Genomic DNA, 13,578 nt, shown 5'->3' with positions numbered 1-13,578 from the left:
GTCTCTAATCTGTTAGATGTCAGTATCTAATTTATCAGTACAATACAAAATTCATTCATTATATAGACACTGCATTTTGAGAAAGAACTAAACCAACAAAATTCAGGAAATAAAGCTCGACACCCCTGTTCTTCATCTTTTTAACCATATTTTGATTTTGAATGAATTTTCAAAATGTAATAATACAGTCTTGTTAGGAATCGTCTATCTAAACTATCTGTAAGTTTTCAATCCTCAATTCTTTCTATTAATCTCTAATTTGAGAGTCAAAGTTTTGGGTTTTAAAAGTCAACTAAGTGTTCTTGAATCAAATTCGAGTTTCTTTTGATGTTTCCAGTTAATTTGATGATCCATAAAGATTATAGGAATGATTTGCAACATAATTCATGTTGTAATCATAATCTATAACATTCTTAATTTCAAAACCAACTTTTGAGCTCATGTGTTCTTGACAGTGATATACACTAACTTGAATTCGAAATAAATTTTAAAAACTAAAAATGCAGGGTTGTTAGGAATCGTTTACTTAAACTTCCTGTAAAATCTTAAGTTTCAATTCTTAATAACGAAGTCGAATTTGCGAGTCAAAGTTATTTTGTCAAAAGTCAACCAATTTGTTCATCGAGAAATTAGAGCTCGTTTTGATGTTTCAAGTTCAATTGACGATTTCAATAGTTTTTAGGAATGATTTGAAACATGTTTCATGTTGTAAAGATTGTCCGAAACTAACTCAAAAATTGAAAACAAAAATTTTTTTTTCTTGGCTACGAGTAAGCAGTAGGATTTTTTTTGTTTTTTTTCTCTCATTTTTTTTATAACATTAACACATTTTTTTTTCATGTTGTTTACAAGTCATAAATGAAAACTAGAATGCGTTATTTTGATTTTTTTTTTTTTTTTTTTTGAAGTTCCATGGTTGAATTGATTTAAGGTAGAAGATGATTCAAGTTGAAATAGATATTAGATATATATATTTGGGTTGCATAATAAATAAGAAAGACATGAATGGCAGAATGGTTAAGGGTGTTGGTGGGTGAGCGAGAGGTCTCGGGTTCAAATTCGGTTATGGACATATTTTTTTAGAAAGGCTTTTGAAGGTAGATTTCATTACAAAAATTATTATTATTATTATTATTGTTATTGTTACTAAAATTATAATCTTTATCATTATCATTATTATTAATATATGTATTATTACTATTATTATGATTAGGATTATTATTATTATCAAAATAACATAAACTATTATTATTATTATTAATATTAGTATTAGTATTAGTATCATTATGTACTTATTAGTATTTTTAGAATCATTATTAACATATGTACTATCATTATTATCATTATCATTCTTATTATTAGTATTATCATCATTAATAAATTTATTATCAGTAGACTATTATTAGTAAAATCATTAATATCAAAACTATCATTTTTAACAAATAAGATATTTGGTACATAAAACCTACTTATTATATATACTACAACTATATTAATAATCTATATAACTATATACAAGACATATTAACATCTCTTATATAAATACTGACATACAACAAATTCGATATTTTTAATATAATACTAAATATATACATGGATATATTAATATAACTAAATGTATAGATTCTAATCATTTTAAATATATATACAATAAATATATATAACGTATACTTTAAGATATAAAATAAGTATATATTTTTAAATGGAATTTAATATACATTATATAAACTACAAACACATAAATAATATATAATTAATAAAGGAAATTATGTGATTTCCATTATATGTTTTAATAGATATACAATTGATATAGGTTCGTGAATCCTAGGCCAACCCTGCATTGTTCAATTGTTTAATGTCGTTATATGTATTTTTACTACAAAATACATTAGGTGAGTTTCATTTGCCTTTTTACCCTTTATATTTTTGGGCTTAGAATACATGCGCAATTTTTATAAATGTTTTACGAAATAGACACAAGTAATCGAAACTACATGATATGGTTGAATTATCGAAATCGAATATGCCCCTTTTTAGTCTGGTAATCTAAGAATTAGGGAACAGACACCCTAATTGACGCGAATCCTAAAGATAGATCTATTGGGCCTAACAAACCCCATCCAAAGTACCGGATGCTTTAGTACTTCGAAATTTATATCATGTCCGAAGGAGGATCCCGGAATGATGGGGATATTCTTATATGCATATTGTTAATGTCGGTTACCAGGTGTTCAATCCATATGAATGATATTTTTGTCTCTATGCATGGGACGTATGTTTATGAGAAATGGAAATATGAAATCTTGTGGTCTATTAAAATTATGAAATGATGATTTATGTTAAACTAATGAACTCACCAACCTTTTGGTTGACACTTTAAAGCATGTTTATTCTCAGGTACGAAAGAAATCTTTCGCTGTGCATTTGCTCATCTTAGAGATATTACTTGGAGTCATTCATGACATATTTCAAAAAATGTTGCATTCGAGTCGTAGAGTTCACCAAGATTATTATTAAGTCAATAATAGTAAAATATATTACGAAATGGTATGCATGTTGTCAACTTTCGATGTAATGAAAGATTGTCTTTTCAAAAACGAATGCAATGTTTGTAAAATGTATCATATAGAGGTCAAGTACCTCGCGATGTAATCAACTGTTGTGAATCATTTATAATCGATATGGACTTCGTCCAGATGGATTAGGACGGGTCTTCACAGGCCATTTGTTCAGTTTCATGGGAAGATTTTCCGACACCGTAGAGTTTACTTTTTCGAAAGTTAACTTTGAGTCCCGAGATCTTTTCGAAGCATTTTAGGAGTTTGGAGATGTGTTTGGCATTTCTTTTACTCCATTCCCTAAAAAAAATGGTGTCATCGGCGTATTGAAGGTGGGTGATGGTGATGTTGTCATTGCCTACGTTGATCCTACGTAATGGCCATTGGATAATGCCTGTTTAGTGAGAATGTTGAGGCCTTCGGCAATGATGATAAAGAGGAAAGGTGAGATAGGATCACCTTGATGTATACCTCTTTCAGGAGTGAATTCGTTGGTGGGAGAGCCGTTACCGAGGGTGGAAATGGAAGATGAAGAGAGACATGCACGAATGAGACTAATCCATTTAGGGCCGAAACCCATGTAATGCATGGTGTTGAATAGAAAATCTCATTCGATACGGTCAAAAGCTTTCTCAAAGTCGACTTTAAAAATGAGGCATTTACGTTTTTTATGTTTGAGTTCATTGATTATTTCAATAGCGATTAGTACGCTATCTAAAATGTTTCGACCTTTAAGGAAAGCCATTTGTTCAACACCAATGACCTTGTGAATGACTTTGGTAAGATGATTGGAAAGAATTTTGGTTAGGATTTTATAGTAACTTCTGATGAGGCATATGGGACGATATTCATTCAAGCCAATAGGATTAGATTTTTTAGGGATAAGGGTGAAAAAGGAGGTGTTACAACCTTTGGAGATTTTAGAATTGGACCAAAACCATTCTAGTGCCTTAATGAGGTCATTTTTTTTTTTATTAAGACCCAATATTTTTTGAAAAATTTCATATTAAAATCATCGGGACCGGGTGCTTTTGAACTTTCGCAGTCTTTGAGAGCATCCCAAATTTCTTTTTCGTGGAATTCGGATTCGAGTAGAAGATTATCTTGGGGAGAGATATAATCGAGATGGGGCACATTATCAAACGGACAGTGATTGTTAAGGTTGTTAGATTTAAAGAGCTTTTTGAAGTATAGGTATGTTTCGTGTTTTATAACGTTAGGATCTTCGGTCCAAGTTCCATTAATAAGTATTTAATTAATAATTAAATATCAATTATATTATAGAAAGGTAGATCGCGATACAAGGAACCCGAATACATAAAAAAAAATTTGAATGAAGATGAATAATTAATAATTACAAAAGGTGTTATAACTACCTCAAAGCAAGAAGCGAGAAGTATAGAAACATAGATCGCGATACAAGGAACCCGAATACACAAATGTTTTTTGAATGAAGATGAATAATTATGATGGGGATGATTAGTCGATGATGATGAGATGTTGGCGGGTATTCTTGGCCGTGAAAATCAAGAGAGAACATGGAGAAAATGATTTTTAGTTTTTCATCAAATTGTTTAAATGAGATAAGATTACCATTTATACCAAAAATTATGGGATTTATCCCTTTAAAAATGAAACGACCACAATCCGTTTTCGAAAAAATCAAGAATTTTTTTTATATGAACCGCATGGCGCATCCAAAAGGGTGTGTGGCGCGTTCCTACGTGTCCTAGATTCTGTTCACAATTTTCTGCTTATGCGTGGCGCACACATCACCTAGACCAATTTTCAACCTTTTTCGAGCATTTTTGACCCATTTAATCAACCTCTTCCAAAATTTATCATGAACCAACCATAAAACACTTCTAATGCATATAAACTGATATCTTAAACCAAGTAAAATGATTAAAACCATAATTTGGTTTACACTACCCATTACATAACTGAAATAGTAATCTCGACCCAATACACAACATGTGGATTAAGACTCGACATCCCAACCCGATACCATGAGCATGATCCCGGGGACTATCCATCCCCAACCGAAGTCAAATATCCAAGTGCTAAATCCACCAAGCCCAAGCACTCCTAAGAGTCTAGTCTAGCAACTAGATAGCTTCAAGCCAAATCAACTAGTACCTAACAAAAGGTAAAAAACGAGAGGGTAAGCAATGCTTAGTGAGAAAAATAACATTACACATATGCATACAACTTACCGACCAGCAACCACAACACAAATATAGCATACGAAGCACCGTAACAAGCATCTCACCTAGCATGGCATAAAAGTAATAACATGCTAAACCACAACAATATAACATTAGTATGCTATAAAACAAAACTACACACAAACCTCATGGTTAACCAAGAGCACACGAGAAAGGTTCTCGCTAATGAACCATCGGTTACTCACAATAGCCATTAGTGATATGACACACGATTTATTCACTAATCCCATAGGTGGTACGAACACACGAGATCCACCTTACAACCCATGGTGATACGACACACGATTTATTCACCACGTTACTGATGTGGTGTCAACACCAAAACTTGAGTGATACGAACACATGATTTTCACTCTAGTGAATCTGACACACGGAGAACACTAAACCACATCCACCGCAAGCAAGTAAATCATATACATACATGCATAATTATTCCAGTCACCTTGTAATCTCGAGCAATACAAGCCATGTATGTACAACCACCGATATCACGACCGAGAAAGAAACCACCTATAACACACATAGGCACAATATACAAATAAATATCAATTCTATAAAAGAGAATCCAACACGCATCCTTTAGCCGAGGGATCACACCTTCCTCGTCAAACCCGCCCATTTACCACCTAATGAGCATAATCTAATTACCACTTCTGGTGGTAATTCAACCCACACCAAACGGTACCATTTAGTCCAAATTGTAAATGACCTTAAAATGAACCAAACCTAGGTCCCGATTCATAATCACTAGCTTTAAGCTGAAACAAACACAACCATTTATCACTACAAGTGATAATTCAACTCTCACTAACGAGCATACAAGTTGGGCACCAACTAAGCCAAATAACCCTTAAGTGCAAAAATAACCCATTTGCACTTAATGATGTAAGTCAAGCTCAAACAACCCTTTATCACTAATGGGTAGTGATTAGGTACCAATTTACCACATAAACCAAGTACTTAAGTACTTAATCCACCAACATAAGTGACTAACACTAGTTTTAACCCAAATCATAATCAACACCCAGTTTAACTCACAACACGCTCTTATGATTATTTAGACACCAAAACACAACTTGTCAAAAGATTCGCACCCAACACAAGACTAATTTCCCCGAAAATTCATCATCAAAACCCTAGATTACAACACAAGGGTTTACACACCCAATCTTACACCAAAATCCCCAAATTCAAAGGAATTAGGGTTTATAGGTCACCACTAACACAAACCCTAACACAACCCGAAATTTTTACACAATAAAATTTTGAATAGGGCTTACCACAAGCACCAAGGAGAAGCTTAGTGGCTAGACAAACCAAGATTAACTCAAAAACGAGAATGCAACACCATCTTCTTCCCCATTTTGAGATTTCTCTCTCTAGCTCTTCATCTCTCTCTCTAAGGTGAGTTTGGAGGAAGAAAATGAGGATAAGATCTGCACCAACTCAGTTTTGAGTGCCTCAAACCTGTCACATGCATAATTGCAAATAAGGTATGAGTTTAAATAAAAGACAAAAACAGTCCCTCCTTGCTCCTGGATGTGCGCGGCGTGCACACCAAGTGTGCACGACGCGCAGCCTTAATACTCTGTATTATTATATATATTTTTAAAAATATGTCGTTACACCAAATTTTGGCCGATTAGGGGGAGGGGGTTAATTTTATTTTTGTTTTTATTTTTTTTTTAAAACTTATATAAATCTTATCTTAAAATAATTTGATATTATCACAAATTAATTTGAATCATGGGCTAAATTAATTAAAAAAATAGACTAACCCATGGGCCACCATATATGGTTCGGCCGATTAGGCCTAAGATTGGGCCCTCTTATCAAATTTTGATTTTATAAATTAGCCCAAATGATTAATTGAACGCGATTCGAGAAAAAATAACTTTACGCGATTAAATACGAAAGAAGAATCAAATCCCATGAAATAAAATATAGGAATATTTTATTAATTCATATGACATTGGAATATCATATTAAAATAATTCAGAATTGGAAATCACGAAAATATAATCGTTGGTTTGGAAAACGAGACGATTCAGAAAAATATAACTGTTAGACGTAGGAACGTAATAACAGATAATCACACATTTTCATTTACTAAATAATATAGGAATATTATTTAATTTATTAGAATATATTTAATCATATAGATATGACATGACAAGGATACCATTTAATGAAAGGTAAATATTTAACGAGAAAAGATAACGGAAAAAGTAGGGTTGTTACACTAAGAGTCTGATTCTGCTGCTAGTTGTTGTGAGTAACAGCTAGTAGCAGCTGGTATAGCTTCATAATTAGTATCTCAGTGATAGATGACTCAGTCGATGACTCCTCACTCTTGGTCATTTTTGCTTTTCCCTTAAGGGCGGCTTTTTATTTGGAACCATTATCATAATTGTGGTTGATTACTGCTTTGCCTTTGTCTTTTGGTTTACCGGTATAGAAAGATATCGTTGACCCAGCAGATGAAGCTACATCTAATTGGTCTAGGGGATACTGATTGACTAGTTAGGATTTTAGTAATGGGCTCATCAGTTGTAGAACTAAGAGAAATTAGGGGATTAAACAGTTTAGAAATTCTTTATTATTTTTCGTAATCTTCCTCTTAATCTTTTGTTCCTTTGAAGACATGTAGTAGATGCTGGAGGGCTCAGTAATCACATCATTTGAGGTACTGGCTTCTCTAGCTTTAACTTCATTGATATGGCCAAAACGGACGATTTATATTATGGCAGTGTAGTAAAGTCGCCGACCGTCTATTTCAGCTATTAATAGGAGGGTATGGTTTTATATTTATAAATATCCTAATAACTAAGTAGATAGAGGAGTAGTTTTGGGTCTTTCTAAAGGTATAAGGAAAATTGATAAATAAGGGAGAGTATATGCGATAAAATTTGTAATTCGGATAAGGTTAAGATGAGGCATAAGACTCTGGCAGGCCGTAGGGCTGGCGGCAGGTCGTGGGGCATGGTCGTGTGCCATGGTCATGGGCTGGCTGGTCAGCTCTGTTTCTTTGATCGTAAATTCTGATTTCCGAGGTCGTAACTTGGTCTTCACCGTTTTCGCTCTAAATTTTTTGTTTTAAGTCCAATTTCTTTGATTCTTCATGCATTGTCTTCGTAATTACATAATCTACAAAATAAAGTGAATAAAACCTTAAATTGACGATAAATTTTATATCTTTATTGATTTGGGACTTAATATGGGGGTAAAAACGTGACTTTTTGGCCGATATCAAATATTCCACACTTAGACTTTGCTTGTCCTCAAACAAACTTCTCGTTTTTATCTTCAATAAATCTTTTAAGTTTCCGTTATATATGCCTAAGCAGTTTACTTTTTATTATAAGATCGTAAATAAGGTGAGTCCTCTGTGTTAGGGTTAGAAACTATCTCTACAAGCATGCGGGGAGGTTACATGACTTAGGCTACCTCTCACGGGTCGCTCAATTCACACAAGTGTTTGGCGTTCTCTTTAGATCTAAGAAATGAATTCGCTCATAGCCAGTCATGGTCATTGGCTTGATAAAGACTCAAATTCTTGCTGCTAATGCAACGGTGGTGAAAACCATAGCTTTTAGGACATTTGTCATGATGAAAAGGGTTTTTGGAGTGGTGAAGTTTAATAAGGGTGAATAAGGGTAAAATAGTCTTTTTAAAGACTTTATTTCGAAATTTTTGAAAAGGGATAGATAGGAGTGCTAATGTTTTTGTGAAGCACTTGTAAGGTTTCGATAAATTTTCCTAGAGGAATTTTTCTTCTTTGACGAACAAGCATCCTTTTCGTGGTTTCTCGGTCTCCCAGCAATCTTCGATTTTTGAGTTTATAAGTTCTATTCCATTTCTTAGAACATTGAAGAGATATATCTTGATATCATCTAGAGTCTTTGCTCTTTCGAAATTTGTTTTTTTTTTTGGACATCATCTCTAGGAATTTCTACTTTGGTAGACTTCCAAGTTTTTGCCATAATGCTTGTAGGTGCTAACTTAGAGAATCTTCTTTTGTGGCGATCTCATTTTCTGAGATTTTATCCATCTATGGTGAACTTAGGATCGTTGGAATTTTATTTTGGGTGGATGATCATGATGGAAATGAATGGATGATGGTTATGGTGGTGAATGGGTGATGGTTGTGAATGGGTGATGATGTAGGGAAAGGAAGGGTTCTTTTGACAAAATGGCTTGCTCTTCTAGTTGCACCTTTGTCACATTTCGCTACTCAAAAATGCAGATCTAGAGAAAATTCTTATTTTGAGCGCAGACATCGGCTCACTCAACGGAAAATAGTGAAGAATTATGGATGAATTCTTTTCATGGTTTTATTTGGGTGCCTCACCATAATCAAATTAGTTCGAATATGCCAAGTCATGCAATGTTCTTTTAGAGAATTAGTTCATTCTAACAAGATTTCTGTCTTAAATAAGCCTTACTTTTTACTACAAACGTTATAGGTTTTCGAAAGTACTTATTCGCAAAGGCTTTCTTTTGTTTAAAAATTTAAAATTTGGCTCAAGGACAGAGAATCTATGTAACGGCTTATTACGATATGACATTAAAAGGTGTTTACACCGATATCCCACACTTAGACGAAAAATTGTCCTTAATGTTCCTATTGTGGTATCCCATACTTAGGATTTTTAGTAAAGGTTTTATTTCTGGGAATATTGTCTTAGTGTCTAGTGGGCTGGAATTCCACACTTTGTGATAAGCTAGGATGCGGTTTATATAATGTATAAATTTAGAGCTAATAACGAGTAAAAAGAAACGAGTACTTCCCTACAGAATGGCGAGTATGCGGTTGGAGAAACTTGATTGTTGAAAGAGACAGGTGGTTTCGTCAAACTCGTAAATTTCACCCTTTATTCTTCAACTCATGTGTCATCACTTATTATCTTCTATTCTACTTTATTACACGGGTTGCCTCATGAGAAGCGCTTTTGTTTAGGTTCGTTTGCTCGACCGTAGCCTTGTTTACCATAATGGGGTAAACATGTCCCTCTGATAGATGTCTTCGGGTAGTAGAGGGTGGACATATCTTGGTGGGTAAATCCTTAAAAGTGCCAGATTAATATGTTGAATAGATCCGGTATTTCTCTAGATGGTCTTCCAAAAGCGAAAATGGGTTGTTGTTGCTCGTGACAGATCCTGAAGTCCAAGGAGAATAGAATCAATAGCTCTTGGTTCCATGCACATCGATCATAGAAGCGGTGCTGGTAGTAATTGTTTCTCGTCTTGGGTGCTCAAATCTGATGTCTTCAAAGAGGGTAAAAAATTGTATCTTCATTATCTCGAAATCTTCAGATTTTGGATCTCCACAAAAAGAGTATGTTGTTTTGCACATATTGCATAAGATTCGGAGCTGGTGCGAACTAAATATGATTCCTGACTCAAGCACTAGATTGGATGCTTTGCTATAGATATCTTGGCATCCGGATTTAAATTTGAAGCTAGAATCTATAGACTCATTAAAGATACGTCTAAGCAGATTAGTCACGAATGTGGCTAAGTTGACTTGAGAAGGATCCAAATGAGAGAAAGGGTTGTTTCGTCTTTTTTCTTCCAACACTATCGATCTCAATTCTTTGATAATCAGATCAACTTGGTGATCAACTGTTACTTAAATCACTAGCCTCTCCGGTGTGCTTTCCAAATCATCTCTTGCTAGGAGAATGAATAGGCTATGAAAGTCGTCGATCATCTTTGAATCTGAGTAATATGATGGACGTCCAGTGGTAACGTCCATGTGTTCGCGGATACGAGTCAGTAGCATCCTTTGGTTAGCTGAGAAAGGAAGTGCAGATCTAGCTAAGGCATTATACACCTCATTGTAGATAATCTTCTTATCTCAGAAGAACCTTATTTCTTGAATAGTGTGAACTACTGAATTGTGTTCTAGTTCTCGCTCCTCTCTGTAGATGTTATCGTAGAGTGCTCTGATGAAGTCTTGAATGCGTTCTTCCAATAATTCTATATCATCGTCTCCTCTTTATAGGTAGCGATCATTCTCTCTGTTGATAGCCTCAATTCGATCTTTTAAGTAAGGTGTGAGTTCAATTATGGAACGGTGGATGGCTTCTATTATCTTCTCAAATTCATCGTTGTCATTGATGAATGAGATCATATCAGTGTGGTTTGTTATGATGGGAACCATTATTTCCTCTGAGTTCGGCTCTTCTTGAGTTGATGGTCGTGAAAGAGAGCGAGTGTCGATAGTAATGTTGTCAGATTGATCTTCCTCTAGGTTGCTATCTTTCGTAGCAGCATCCGAATAGTCAGGTCTCTCTACCACTTCAGTTTGCAAGCAGGATTTTACTATATCCAGAGATATGGCTACTCTGCTAGCGGGATCAATTTCAAAATCTCGTAAATCAAATGGTTCCTTGGGTTATGTTTGAAAACGAATAACCATGCCATTACTTTGCTCTTCTGCTTCTAGCGGCATGATTTGTTCGTGATGTTGCTGAGTTTCTGGGAATGCTTCAGTTCCTTCGTCTTCTTTCTTCCACTTTTGTTTCTTATACTACTTCTATTTCATCTTTTAAGTCTTCTTCTTCCTATATTTTTTCCTCGAGATCCTCTTCTTCCATTTCAGGATCTTAAGCTAGTGGCTGAGATTCGTCATCGAAAGTGATCCGTATATTGGAAATAGCGAACATTTTTCCTGTTCATTACACTCTCCCCATGTAATCGTAAGATCAAGGTTTGATTGTACACATCAATGACAGTCCTAGCCGTATTCATGAATGGTCTCCCCAAGACAATTAGTGTATTTAGATCTTTCTTATTAACCATCACTATGAACTCAGTAGGATACAAGAATTTTTTGACCTTCACCAAGATGTTCTCAACTTTGCCCTTAGGATATCTAATTGTGTGATCAGCAAGTTGGATAGTGATATCGGCCAAAAAGTCACATTTTTACCCCCAATATTGAGCCCTAGAACAATAAAGATTTAAACTTTGTCAGCAAAATTATCACTTTTTGGTTAATTTTGTATATTAAGTAATTACGAAGGCGATACAAAAAGAATCGAGTAAAACGGAGCTAAAACGAAGATTCTAGAGCGAAAACGGTGAAAGACAAGAAATCAAGTTACGATCCAGTGAAAATCAGGTGACCAGGCAGACCAAACGGCTTGCCAAAAGGCCTGCCAAATGGCCTTCCTAGCTCACAAATGGCCTGCCAAACATCCAGGATAAACGGCCCCTGTAAACGGCTTGACTTGCCAAACGGCCCCTGCAAATGGCCTGCCAAACGGCTTGCCAGCCGTTTGCAGGCAAAATCTAAGTCTATTTAATGGGCTTTCTCCATCCATTTCAATACACACTCAATTTGTAATTCACTTTATATTTTCAAGCTTTTAGTTAGTTTTTAGTAGTAGTTAGCTTAGCTTTGATTTTTTAGAGGATATCCCGGCGAGTCCCTGCGATCTCGGGCAGATTTCTTCGGCCTTTTCAGGTTTTTATCCGAAACGCTTGTCTTTTGTATTAAACATGTGTTCTTACTTTTTATGTTTAATAATGCGTTCCGATATTACCATGATAGCTTAATTAATCTGTATGTTGCGTTGATAGAAGTTTTGGTTAGTGTAATTATGTTAATTTAGTACGATTACTGTCGTACTACTGAACTAGGAAGTCTAATAGAATTGTATGCTAGCATATTAAGTATTGACCAACCTAGGTTGTGATCAGGACTTGTCCACCTATATGAAATTAGCTACTTCATAGGATTAAGACCCCTGGTTATACTGTATCTGAAGATTCTATGAACTTGGTATGGTCGGAGTTCCCGAGAGGCATTCAATGCACTTTTAGGACACAGAACTTAGGAATTGAGACATGTATGACCTAGTGTGCCTATTGACTGTTCTGAAGAGACTTCTTAGGAGCTGTTAAGATCTAGTTAGTGCCTTTACTGTGTGACCCAAGCCTATTGCATGTTCTTATTTGATTGTTGCCTTAGGACTTAGTCATATTAACTGTTTAGGTATTTATTTGGTTTCTATCTGCTTTACTTTCAGTATAACAACTATAATTGAAAGGACCTATTCATACCGATTATAAACGATTCACAATAGTTGATTTCATTGCGAGGTATTTGACCTCTAAATGATACATTTTACAAATATTGCATTCATTTTTAAAAGACAAACTTTCATCACATCAAAAGTTGACGGCATGCATACCATTTCATAATATATCCAACTATAAATGACTTAATAATATTCTTGATGAACACGATGACTCGAATGCAACGTCTTTTTGAAATATGCCATGAATGACTCCAAGTAATATATTTAAAATGAGCAAATACACAGCGGAAGATTTCTTTCATACCTGAGAATAAACATGCTTTCAAGTGTCAACCAAAAGGTTGGTGAGTTCATAGGTTTATCATAAAACAATAAAATTCATCATTTTAATAGACCACAAGATTCAAATGCTGCATGGTATAAATGGGCCCGAATCCTATACCCACCTGTAATGTACATGCGATATCTTTTAAATACGGTACACCTTTCTCGGGTACGAAATCTTTTTTTTTATAAATCTTAGTAACCGTACACATATCTCGTGCACAAAATATAATACACATAACCTGTGTATAAAAATAATTCTCTCGATACATAACATTCACAACAATTGGTGGCAATTATCATGTCCACATAATTCAATGGTGGCAATTATCATGTCCACATAATTCAATGGTGGCAATTATCATGTCCACATAATTCAATGGTGGCAATTATCATGTCCACATAATTCAATGGTGG

The sequence above is a fragment of the Rutidosis leptorrhynchoides genome, chromosome 5, assembly GCF_046630445.1.
Source record: "Rutidosis leptorrhynchoides isolate AG116_Rl617_1_P2 chromosome 5, CSIRO_AGI_Rlap_v1, whole genome shotgun sequence".
Classification (NCBI taxonomy): Eukaryota; Viridiplantae; Streptophyta; class Magnoliopsida; order Asterales; family Asteraceae; genus Rutidosis; species Rutidosis leptorrhynchoides.
The sequence above is the reverse complement of the archived record's forward strand: the minus strand, read 5'-3'. Positions refer to the sequence as shown.